General features: G+C 35.4%; 1 protein-coding gene across 2 annotated transcripts in view; it reads left to right on the top strand.

The window, feature by feature from the left end:
- The window catches only part of LOC116341134 (neurotrimin-like), a 94,504-nt gene that overhangs the window by 5,601 nt on the left and 74,810 nt on the right, over nt 1–14,093 (top strand). The gene's annotated exons all lie outside the window — the stretch shown is intronic.

Genomic DNA, 14,093 nt, shown 5'->3' with positions numbered 1-14,093 from the left:
AGAGAGAGAGAGAGAGAGAGAGAGAGAGAGAGAGAGAGAGAGAGAGAGAGAAAAAATAGTAGAAAACTAATGAAAATTCACCGAATAAACTACATTTATTGAACACCTGTGTTTATTAGTTCAATCCTGATTATCACGCTTGGCATGCACTTTTCATGCAGCTGCAATGTATTTTGGTTGAATAGTATCGAAATACATTTATTTGGTTTTGCTTGGAATAGGTAAAACTGTGCGAGAGAAGAGAGAACGCTCCAGTAAAACATTGAAAATCACGCGTTGAATTCGAAAATGAAGCGCTCTTTTAATGAAACTGATTCGTTTGATATATTTATACTGCAGTCGAATTTTCATGTATAATGCACATTATCGATATCGTTTCGATAAATAGAGAAATAGAGAGAGAGAGAGAGAGAGAGAGAGAGAGAGAGAGCGAGCGCGCGAGAGAGAAAATGAAACATAACAAATGAGACTGAGTGAAAGGATAGATTTACGGGGTCCGTTCATTTCCAATAAAGGGCGCAATTCGTAACAAAGAGGTAACTTTAGATGCTGTTTCCACATTTTATATTGATTATTTACGTTAAATGTTGCAAAATGCAAAAGTATGCTTTTATGTGCAATGCTTGTGATATGGTTCTTTTCATTGTATTGAATGAACTTTTGGCCCATTCTTTCAAAAATGAACTCATTGAATTTTAACCCATATTTTTGCTAACATTTTGAATTATTCGATAGGTTTCCGTCTTTGATTCGGACGTCTCGAGAATTCTATATAAAATGCATTGATTTTTGTATTAAGATTTCATTCAATTGAACTGTTGATTTTCTGAACGATGATAACACAGACAACAACAAAAAATCGTCTACTCAAGCGAAAACGATGTACCGTCGACTTTATGAATAATTCATACAACCACGAATAATGCAAACTAAAAAGTAAAAACCAAACCGACGAACATAAATATCATTTTCATGCAAATCCCATCGAAAGAAACACTGAACTAATATTTGAATAGTTCAATTCTTCACGTAAGATGGAATGGCATAAATCGAAATGTATATGGGCAAAAGAGACGGGATGAGCGAAGAAAATTGAGTCAGAAGGGGAATCGAAAAAAAAAGGAAATTGATTTCTATTGAATTGAGGTAATTCGAAATGCAATTGCTTTGTGAGGTACACCGTTGGAATGGAAAGAGTAAAAATGTAACCTGGTTTTTGGTGTTTGTATAATTTGATGTTGCGATTTTCCTTCTTCCGTACATCGATGTCTACACATTTAAAAGCACGAATTGGTTTGGTGTTATTCGAATATTTGTTTCGATTTTGTTTATATGGGCATCACTTTTGCAACTGGGTGCACATTCCAAATACATAGAAATATAACGTGGGTGTAAGCGGCGTTTCGTTTTTTTTGTTTCACTCGTCGAATACATATTGATGGCCATCGCAAATGGAGGAACTCCACCACATTTCGCAATGAGCTCGAGCTTTTTGAACATTACTTTCAAATGCAAAGCATGTTTGTATTTCATTACCGCATCTACCAATTTATATCGAATAATGAAGAGAAAAACGAACACGATGCAATTGTATTGGCAACGTGATAGGAAAAACCAACAAAAACTAACGAAACGTATGCTGTAAGCCAATATGTGGACTGGCTACAACCTGAGAACCATCAGAATTGGTTTTTGCTGTTGTTGTTTAGACCATTAAATTATTTCTAAGCTGTTTGGTGATCGAAGTGCACGTTCAAATGTTTACGCGGACATCTGGAAATATATCGAGACTTTTTTTGTTGTTTTTGCAACTATATGCTAGGCGGTGTGTTATGCTTTTGACTTGACTGTTAATGAAACTGATATCCGATTGCATTTTGTGCATGGCGCGTTTTGGTCCGATAAGTAAATTCTGTTTTATTGATTTTCGATAGTCCATTTTCCACCCGGAATAAATTACAAACGAAGCCATGCGAATCGGTTGCATTTCCGAGATGTATTTATATTACACTTCCCTTTCCCGTGTTCCTTCCTCTGGATACCGAATCGTCATTCGACACCCACATCAGCTATCGATAAATAAAAATACTTTTTGTCGCCGAACATCGCGTTCGCTATTTTTAACGATGACGGAGTGTAAAGAGAGAGAGAGAGAAAAAAGAGAAGCAAGCGAGAATCCGTCGAATGATGATTTTGTAAATGGTCAAATGAACGAGACTCTGTAAATGCGACTGGAGAATTGCATGTTGAATGATGGTCATATCCGTATCTAACGAGATTTGTACAAATGAATTGAATTTGACGAACGATACGGCTCTAGCAACGATTGAGCCAACAATGGCATCACCACCACTGCCGACCGGAAACTTGAATAATGTGTCACGACATAAAACAACATTCGATGCAAGTGGATTTACGTTGTCTTAAAATACAACATCATAAAAAGATATACTTTGTGTTCAATGCTATTTTGTCCTCTATTTTACACTTCCAATGTGCACATTTTTTCCGCCGTTTCTTGTTTTTTTTTTCCTTCTCGATTCTCTTTATTCTTCATTCTCTTTTGTTGTTTTTTCTGTTTTGCCATTTGCATTTAACTGATGCAACGGTGAATTACTTCAAAATATGTGCACGATTCTTCGTACAAGTGCGAAATGAGCGCACAAATGGGCACAAAAGATAGAAAAGAAATGGAGAGAAAGTGTGAGATTGGGAAAAAACCAGTTCAATGGTCAAAAGCGTAAGTATAAAGCGTTTCAGTTTCACATTGGCTTTGGCCGACTCGACTGCATGTTGTTGCATTGCCATTTAATCTGCAATGTGTGTGAAATTGCCATTTTCTTTTCTTCGCATCCATTCAGCACTCTCATTCGAAACTATTTCGTGTTTCAACACCAGAACAAACATAAACGCTTCGCTGGATTCCTTAACATTTGCGGCTATAGATGGAATTGTATGCTGTTAAGGATTTTTGTATTTTTACGTTCCAAACTCACACTTATGCTTATCGCATTCATTTTGTTCGTCTGGCCGCTCGATCTATTGCTTGCTCGTTCACTCGGCACAAAAACTCTTACACCCGAAAATAAAACGACGACAGTGAGCGAGAAAGAGAAAAGTTTTATTTCCATGCTATAGAATTAAATTTTGTTGTTGTTATTATCAAGACCAACCATGTACGGTGTTATCTTGCCATTTGCGTTTGCCGCTGTACAATTTTCTAACTGGATAGCATTTTCGTGAAAGCTTCAACCTTCAACATTTTTCGTTTATTGTGTGTGTGTTGTGTCTTCCAAGTTGGAGTCATTACAAATGCATACTTTTTTCTTTAACCTTTCTCTCGTTCCCTCTCGCTCTCCACCGGCTGTTTTCACTGGTTTGAATGGTGTTTTTTTTGTAGTTTGCCATCTGCCGACGCGGTCGCTTTATTTTCTCACAAATTAAATGCACTAATGTAGTTGTGGAAAAGCTAAATTGGATTAGGCGGTCGTATTTGGATATTATCATATTCAACGTTTGTTGGCTATCCAATTTTGTACGCATGCAAAAAGGGAAAAAAAACTCATATAATATATCCAGAACGTATGAAAATCGCAATTCAGGACCCCAGAGTAAATACGCCAAACAAACCGAGTCGTATGCGGCCAACTTCTCACACTTTCTCTCATTTTTTCATTTTAATTCAAACCCAACGACATCCTGAAATCTGGCATCGCATCGAAACTCGCTTGCTGCGCTCACCAAATAAGAGAAGAAAAAAGCTTAACGCTCCAGCAACTATAATCACACGGATAAAAGTTTTGCCACCAAAGGATTATGATTTAGATATTCACTTACTTCTCGCTTCTTGTTGTTCGCACTTAGTGTGACAACGCGTTAGTATGCTGCGCACACACATACACACGAAACAAGCAAAAAAAAAGTCCAAAGGCAGATAAAAGGTGACCACAGAAAAACTCGGGGCCCAAGTGAAAACAACATTTAATTATTTTCTTTTGGTTAAAACTTCATCGGAATTTCGAATTGGAATGGGATTGATATGGTAATAATGGATATTATTTCTAATGAATTTTAAATTTTGTTTGTCCTCATTTTCGTGGTCGGCCTTTTTTGCTGTCTCTCTCATCAACCGAACATTGTACATGTTTAATTGCTTTGGAATGGATGCACACACCGGCGAACACACGAAAAAAAATTTAATTTCATGTGCAAATTGAATTGAAATGTTTATTTGGTTGGGTTTTCTCTTTCAATTAACGAATGCAATTAGAGTAAACACAAATACCGTCGAGCGGTGGATTATGACCAAAGTAGTTTTCGAGTTTTAAACATTTTTATGCTTGGATAAATCTGCTGCAAAAACCAAAACCACAACCGAAAGAAAGTTTTTGAATAAATTAAAACCATTGCATTGCGCACACAATAGCTATCACCTATTCGATAGTGAATTGATACAATAATGCACGAACGTCAAATTCAAATTGAATGAGCCTCAGATAGTAAGAGAACGAGAGTAAAAATCCATCATAGTCATATGTTACGCAATATCTCAATTCGATTCCATTGTCTGATGTCATTCAGTCGATTTCAGGCCAATAAATATGTCAATTTTATGAAAAAGGCGAATGCGAATGCTCGCCGTCGTCGATAAAGTTGTCAACGTTGTTGCAATACATTTCGTCGTTTTTGTTCGCTCTTTTCGAAACGAATTTTATCAGTTTGCAAATGTGTCAGACGATGAGACGCGTGACATAACTAAATACTACGTGTGCATCGTCGTATGTGCTGCATATCGTCGAAAGAACAACAACGACCGAGAAAAAAAGACACAAAGCTTGTCGGCAACAACGAGAGAAAAGAAAAAAAGATCAACAACAATATTTTAATATTCGTTCGTTTCCGCATTTTCCCAATCGTTGTAGCCAATAAGTACTGACATAAATTTCCTTCAAAAATATATCGCGTTGTCTCCTTTCCGCTTGTCCCTCTTCTCACCAACCGACCGACCGTCCGACACTGCTATCGTTCTCCTTCTGCTCTTCGTAAACAAGATGCTGCCGATATAAGTGAAATATTAGTTTTCATGCACATATTCATAAAGCAATAGAATGTCGCAAAAATGTACTTATCTTTTTTCCTCGACTTGTTCACATGAAATGACAAACACAAAAAAATGGATAACAAAATGTTGAAAAAAAACTGAAATAATAAAAATTGTACGATAGATAAAAGCGAAACAGAGAGATTGAGTGGAAAAATGATGATAGCAAAAATGACAACGCTCTTGGAATTTAGAGGACGTCAACAGACTTTGAATTTCTGAAAACGTTTGCTTACACGAACAAATACATCATGAACATGAATCGACAACTTAACAGATTCGACACATATTTGAAAATTATGCGAATACTGCGAACGGAGAAAATAGTGTAATAGAGTAATGGCCAAGAGAATAACCGGAGAGTGTAGAAAAAATCGAATGGGTAAAGGGATGGAAGCATCTGAACTAGACAGTGAAAGGATTTAAAAGAGAATGTGAGACGTAACTGGAGAAAGAGATTTCAGAAGGAAAGGAAAGATCGACGCGACGATAATAAAATCTCGTATTTGACTATTTCAAGTGCTCGAATATTATAAGTTGAGAGGCAAAAGAATAGAGAGAGAGAGACAGAGAGAGAGAGATGATGGCTAACAATAATGCATCTGATGCCTACAGTAACGGGGAAAAGGCCGAACTTTCGCATGCAAAATGGCACAAAATTCGCTTTTTTATTACTGTAAATTTGAAAAAAATACCGACATAAAACTGAGATAGAAAAAAGCTGAAAGAAAGAGAAAGAGCGAATGTGAGAAAGAGAGTGAGAATAAAAGAAAAAACTTGTTGTTGAGAATTCATGACATAAATCAGGAAAGAGTCAAACAAAAGAAAATATCGCTTAAGTTTGCAACACAAAATTGTTCATAACGTCGAAAAGTGGCATTATCATACAAACGAACCAAAGAATATTGTAATAATTCAGCGACCGAACGAAGCACTTGTGCTGCACGTATTCGAAATAGTTCATATGCATTTTTAATTTTATGTGAAACTCTTTTCTCTTCATACCAAAAATGGTTCGGTGTGTCTCGTAACAATCGCGAAATAATTAAATGCTAACACTTTTTGGTTGGAATATTCTTTGTTTATATTTTTATTCTCGCCGCAATAAGTCCATTGTACAATAATATTCTCTTAATTTCGAATTCTGTGTAAGCATTTATTTTGTAAATCATGTCGAAATTTCTGTTGAATGGTAAGCTTATTGCCTCATTTGGTTACATTATGTAACTAACATATAACCCGAAAAATAAAATAGATCGGTCGCTCTCTCTCTTTTTCTCTCTCCATGTGCATGTTTTTCCTTCCGTTTCGCAAATCGTTATTTTATCGATGTTGCTTTGTGGCTAATTTATGTATTTTATGTGGCCAAATTGTTTGTTTAGTATTCAACGGATCAACACTCATAAACGAACAATACATCCATAAACACTCCATATACAGACACACACACAATCAACTCTGTCTTTTGCCATTAAGCTTGGTTATTGTGCGCTTGACGCTTGGCGAATTGAATTTCGCCCAGACAAAAAGGAGAACACAATTCCCAAAGTTCAGAGATAACTAATAGAAAAGAAAACACGTGACTTATTTACCAAATTAAATGATTTCGGGAATAAATCAAAATGGCTCTTGCTCTTTCGCTCGACCGTCTCATGTCCATTTCTTCCTCCGCCTGGCTCCAATCGCATTTCTTTTCATCGGTCTTTTTCTCCTCTTGAGCTCGATGCCTTCAAGCGCAAACGAAACTTGCACTGAAATTAACAACATTCTACTCCCGAACAAGAGAGCTAAGACAATAAGCTATAGATTACATCAGCAGACAGAAAAATCGATGCGGTGAAAATATCGAAACTTTTCATTTCTGCCAACGACAAAACAAAAGATGAGAAAAATATATATGTATATAAAACATACATCTAAACATTTCATGTAATTCGAATAAAAGCGACTGAAGATAAGTTTTAATTCGCGGAAAAAGAACCGAATAGACATTTAAGCTGGATAATAATTGTTTCGGGAGTTTCGATTGCACATCAACATATTAATTGAAAGGGAAGGAAAACTTTCTATATATATACTGAAATACCAAGCGTATTCGCCAAATATTCAATAAGAAATTTGTGTATTGTCCTAGAAATATGCATTATTTAATATTCACTATAATTCAATGGGAATTTCGCAAACAACGGCAATCGATGTTAAGTAGTACATGTACTTTCGCTTACGAAGCGCAACGCTCATTACATGACAATATGATGTGCAAACTATAGAAAGAATTGTTTTTCATTTTCAGTTTAAGTTCAATGTGGACCGGAAAAAAAATTTGAGCGAAAACTTGTCAAAATTGTTGAGCTTCGAAATGCTCTCACTCGTCGTGACATGATGAACAAAAACGAGCGCACAAAAATATGTACTCAATTCAATGAAGCGAAGCGCCAAACGGAAAACCGATTAAAATTGGATGTGCATCTACATGTGGAATAGAGAGAGAGAGAGAGATAGTGTAGGTGTGTGGGTGTGCACGGCTCCAACTTTTAATTGTAGAAGCAACACTACCGGAGACTCTTTTCTCATTGAAATTAAGAGTAAAAACAAAAACCAGTTAAAAAGTTTGCACGAATAAAATAAAACGTAAGACGAACGGAATGAAAAATGCCAAAGTAAAAGATTGTTGCTCTAAAAATGATTAATGCCTTCTTTAAATGCTTGAGAAAGCATATTAAGAATGCATACTTGCAAAAGTGAGAGGGAGAGCGGGAGAGAGAGAGAGTCATCAACAACGAGTGCACTCGCTCTATTCACATTTTGACAACCATACTCGACAACATTTTACCAAACTATGCTGTTTACTATGTTCATCAGTCACTTTTAAGTTCAAATAACATTTCGCGAACCGGTAACGAATTTCGCGAATCGCAATTCGAAACGAAGATATCCATAAAATTGTTGAGTGTGCATCATTTATGACCGTTTGCCTAACATCACATATAAAGTGTGCACATCGGCTGTCACACAGATCAGCGTATTTATATGGCATTTCGAAATATGGCAAACAATATATGGCAAAAATGAAAAGCGAACTCATTAAAATAAACGTGTGCATAAAATAGTGGCAGCCATAGCAAATTTAATGCAAGTTCATTGTTGGTGTACTCTTCTCCGCTCTATAATTAGGGAATTCACATCAAAGTTTATCCGGTTTGTGTATCTTTCGTGAAAAAAGAATACGAATTTTTTTCTCGTGTGGAAACAGAATTATTAAATGGAGTTGCTAGAAAATGTCGGTCGATGTAACCGCTCTTATTATTCCGGTGTGTGCCTGAATAATTAAATGACAGAACAAAATGAGGAAATCACCAAACAGAAGATGAAAATGGAAGGTGGAAATTAGTTAAAATAATGATGTTTGGAAGCTCTTTTATTTTGTAATTGAAGAGAAACCAACAGAGTGAAAATGAGAGACAGATAACACAAAAAAGTGAATTCAAAGCCTTTGTTCTCGAAACAGTTTGACCAATTGTTGCGTGCGCTGAAAACAATGATGACATCAAAAAAAATTTTAAACCAATGTTGACAGACAACTGTGCTTATTATTATTATTACGATCGAGATGAATGTGTTCACAGTCGTTTTTCGCTTTGTCCGTCTATGCTATTCAACAATACGCGGCACAATAGCAGCAGGAGGAGCCCAATTATTATTTTGAATATTTGCTTTGTGGAGAACGATCTTCAAACATTAAATAAAAATGCACCGATCTATCCGCTTATGGATTTTATTCACGCATTCAGTGCCATTTTATTACTGAACATTTTCCATTACTCACTACATTTTCAATTTAAAGCACATCCATTCAACTTCAAAAGAAGAAGTTATTAGTTCCTTAAAAGTGAATGACGTTGTCATGTTGTGTGTGTTTTTATAGCAAAATTCATAAATTATGATGACTAGTCGGAGTAGAGCTTAAAACTGTTTTTTTATTAAGGAAATTCTTAATGAAATGGTTTAAATTGAAAGGAAAAATACGGTATTTCACTGTGCATGAAGTGAATTTCTATTGTTCAGAACGTCATCGTATTCATTGTGTTTGAAAATGTATTATATTTGGCGTGTTCTTGCCCATCGGCTGAAGTACATTGGAAAACTTAATTAATTTAAAACTAATCATAGAATTCAATGAATGAAAATCCACATCAAATAGACTAGAAATGAGGTGGCACACTTCTATGCGCATTGTTCTTCCTCCTGCGATGACAGCGCATTTAATACTTTATATGTCCCAAAAGTTTCGCAACTTTTGTAAAATTACCACTTAGCATGGTGCTAGAATAGCTTGACTTAAAATAGTTCTTTTTTTTTTCAAAAATTATATACTAACCAGGAAAAAAGTGCTTTGCAATGTCATTCTTAAAAAAGTTTTAAAATGTTTGGAACACACCACGGTGTGTATTTTTTGGTGGTTGTTTGTGAGTAATAATGAAGATAAAACGGACGTGTTACAGCACAAAATGAGTGACAACATAAAATTTCAAGCAGAATCCATTAAATCAAGGCTCGCCAGCGAATATTATACACAAAAGTAAGACGAGAACAATGGCATCGGTACATTGTCCAATGGAAAGAAAAGTTGGATCCTTTTTTTATTGTTTTCTTCATGTGATTTTTTTGGTCATTCCATTTGCTTGGTTTAAAATCGAAAAACGAACAGTTTCTTCCTTCTGCTCATTGTGCCGAATGAAATGAAGAAAATCACTTTTTCTCCCCTTTTTTCTACTAAGTTTCACTCTCGCCTGTCTTTTGCCAAACTGGATAAAGACGAGAAAAAAAACGCTACTGAGAATTGAAAATAATATTATTGTATATAAAACATTTTAGTGTATGGTTCTGAGACCAGAAAACACACAATTTCTTTCTATTTTCCACTGTTCGCATTCGCGCTCACTCTTTCACACACTTCGAATACACACACTAATACCAGAGGGTAAAAAAAGTGATCGCAATTTTCAGTGAATGCAAACGCAAAAGAAGAAAACAAACCGACATTGCTCCCAAAAGCATTATTTAAAAAGTTTTTCGTCGCTTAAAATTAAATAATAGTGATGAAAGTGGGAAACGCATTTGGTCCATTCTATTTTTCATTCTCGATCAAAATCGCTTTTGCTGGCTCATTTTCTTCGTGATTTGATTCACATTTTTGCGGTCACACAGTTGCGCAACTGATCCCTTCTGTCTTGATTAAATGTCTGGCACACACAAACACATACACGTTAGACACGAACCAAATTGGTAAAATGTCGTTTGATTTCTTTCTTCAGATTTTATGGATTATGTGTAAGAATGTTTTTGGTTACTGGCCGCTTTAATGATGTTCAACAATTGAATCGAAAAGAAAGTAACGTGGTTGAAAAAGGATTGTCGACGTCCCAACGGTTAGTTTTTAACTCATTCAACTTCCACCACCTCTTCGTTTTTCTCGGAAATAATTTGATCGTTGTCGTTTTTTTATTCGTTTCTTTTTTTTATGTGAAAAATTCTCTGCCATTTCATTTCATTTCAACAAACTAGATTTTCCTCATCTTATATGAATATATGGTGCACGCAACATTGACGGCACCCTCAACATATACGGACACACCGAAATCATGCCAACCACAATGGAATGTACCGGTGCCATGCAGTAAAAGCATTCCCAAGTAGGCGAACAACGGAATGGCCAAATGACATCAACATAAAGGTCCATATGTAGACAGTAAGCAGCACGTGCAAGCATTTACGAGCTGTCGACCGACGATACTAAATCACACACTCTTTCTCATACAAACACACTTATTTCCAAAATGTGAGAGAACAAACGTGAACACATGTACATTGGTAACGGGTGAACACGAGCAGCAAATGAGCGAAAATGTTTTCACCATTGTATTTTGTGCTGTTTCGATTCGCTCTCTCATTCATCTCTGTACCGTCGTTCCATCACAATTGCAATCAGTCATTCGTCTCGTTTACAACATTTAATAAACTACATACTAAATAAATGAAATAAATCTAAAAAGCCCTGCACATTTCCGACTTTCTCCGAATGCACACCATATAATAGAATGAAAGCAATTTCACAGTTTAGTGTTCAACATAAAGCGAGCCAAATAGATGCCATTGGATGGTGTACACATGATTGAAATCAACTTGAAAATGCCATTGTACCGAATTGAAGCTCTTCAATACACATCATCCTTTGGATGCTGGTTTTGTGGTAAAACGACGGGCTGCACAGACACAGACAAAGTCTTGACATTTAAATCACGAATTCATTACAATACAATTTTCCACAAAAGTTCCCGCACAAAAATTCCATAAAACTTTTGAGAAAGAAAGCGAAAAAAGCGTGCGCTTGATGTTTGTGTGTGTATATTTCTCCGAATTTATCGAAAAGTTGTTAAGTACCAATCGAAGTTAGAAAACACTTTGAAAAGTTACCCATTTTGACAATTTAACACACTTTTCTATAATTTGTACATTTGGAATTAAAATGATCTAAACCTAGATTTTCACTTCGATGATTCTCTTTTTTGCCAACGTTACTATGTCGTTCAGAATATGAAAAAGATGTGAAATGGAAAATGAACCAGAAATGCTGACATTTTCATGAGGATTTTGAATATATGTTAAGTCAACGTTTAACAAATCAATGTTGAAATCTTATAATATATGGAACAACGGCCGACCGTGTTTGATTTCATTAAACATCTGTTCAGACAGTCATAAATTAAGTCTAACTATTCAAATAACATCTGTTAATTGCTGAGCATTTATGATTATAACAAGGCATAACCCATTGCTTTTACAAACAAACCAAGTAAGACGATGCATTTTCGAAATGGTGATGAGTCTCGATTCGTTCCAAATGACCACATTTTTATTGTTTTATTCGTTGTCATTTTTACCTTGGAATAGCTTCGTTTTATTTCCAAGAAAATTGAAAGAATATTGCGTCGGTCGACCAAATGAAGAAGAGAAGCACACATATTTGTCTCCAGTCTCGATTTATATTTACCTTTGAGAATTTTTGTCCCTCTGTGCGTATACTTACACAATTTTTTCGCCTCCTCTTCTCGCCAACATAAAATGTCCTATGTAAATAGTATGAAAGTGGCACACCGTTTATTTAAGCGGATTTATAAATGGTAAAATTGTCGAAATAACAAACAATGTTGTTTGTTTAGCGAACGAATTCATTGCTTAATTAAAGCGTTTTTGAATGCACTCTTTTTCACTTTACGTTCGGTTCGCGCCCGTGCACACACACAGGGTTTACAAATGCGATAAAGAAAAGAAAGTAATTAACAAAATTCAAATTCGACAAAAACAACAATAACGGTAAAGCTCGTTTGCATAATTTTTTATTTTTATTTAAGAATAATTTGCTGTGTGTTACAAAGTCTTTTGTTTTGTCTTGTGCTTCGACTGTAAGAGAATCGACTTTAAATATTTTGGTATGTTGTTGCAGAGTTCGACAGAGTTGCATCTATTCTTGGCCAACAATGTAGAAAATCGTCAAAGGTTTTAAGTTTTTCGTAACGCATTGTTGTTGTGTGTGCGCGAGCGCTTGATTAAAAGAAAATCTCCAACTATTCACACACACACATACACACACATATACCTTTCAGTTGCACAAAGGTGCTGGAATTTGCATTAAATGGTGCACTTCATTCAGTCCTAAAAGCAAACACTTTACTTGGGTGCTTGGCAGAGAATATATATTTGACGATTCTTCGTCTCCTCATTAAAATGTCAATCGCTTTTTCGGACGATGAGGCAGAGAACAAGCGAGCCCAAATGCTTTTACGCTTAAAATAAGAGAAAACTAAAGGCGAATGAAATGAAAGTTTAGACTTTTGTTGATTTTGAATTTTCCCACTTTGACATTCCGTTAATTATAACAAAAGGTGTACGTCTAAAAAACGTGAATGGTAAATGGTGGATTTTAATTAAACAAACAACCATTCAATTACAACATCTATTGAAAATATCACTATTGTAGTTGTAAAATGTCAGCACGAGCTAAAAAACAACTATCAACCCGAGATCCTGGAGGTTGAGGGCGAGGATTTCTTCGTCCTCTCAAGAGGGAGGGGGTTTATCATAAAATTTTGATTCAAAATGCTTATGAATGTGAAAAGATTCGATTTTATATTTACATTTTAAGAGCCCATATTGACTTGTTCAAACCCAAGGGTTCGGCCAAAGTTTTGGGCGGGCACAAACCCAAAAACCCTCCCTCGTCAGCACGTCTGACTACCAACTCATTTCATTCGGTTCATTCTTTTGAGTAATTTTCTTATTCATTCAATCGACGTCACTTTTCGTCTTCCATCTGCGTCCGGTCCCCAAAAGGAAATGCAAAATTATGTGTGCTATGGGCAAGTTAGTTTTTCATTTCATTTCATACAAAATGCAATTGACAATTTTATCCTATTAAACTCGAAATATTATGAATTCATTGAATTAATAATGAGTGCATTCCGCTTCAATAGACTTCCATTCGCTAATTTATTAATATCAATGTAAATGCAGAATTTACAGAGAATTGAGTTCAAGCAATGCAATATATTATAAATCCGTGAGTGTAGAATTGGAATTTTTTTTGGATTTTTTGTTGTTGCTTATTTGAATCAAATCGAAATGAAATTCGTGCAATTGAATCTAACAATTGAATAATACAGGTGGTGAACCGAGAGTGTGTTTAATTTCCAAGTAAATAAATTCGAAATTGTTGTCATTCCATTTGAATGCCGTGCATGAATTCCAATTTCATTTGTTTTATTAGCATGAAATAATGTTTTTGATTAAACAATCGATTTTATAAACGACAAATATTGACAAAATTCAATCCGGATTGTTGACGAGGTGAATATGGTTAGCATGTAATATATGCTTCGTTGCATCTATGATTTTCATTATCAATTATTGAGAAAATACACAAAATCATAAACAT

Source organism: Contarinia nasturtii, unplaced genomic scaffold, assembly GCF_009176525.2.
Source record: "Contarinia nasturtii isolate CC-2019 unplaced genomic scaffold, AAFC_CNas_1.1 Cnas_scaffold_695, whole genome shotgun sequence".
In the NCBI taxonomy this organism is placed as follows: Eukaryota; Metazoa; Arthropoda; class Insecta; order Diptera; family Cecidomyiidae; genus Contarinia; species Contarinia nasturtii.
This window is presented reverse-complemented; position numbering and strand designations above follow the sequence as displayed.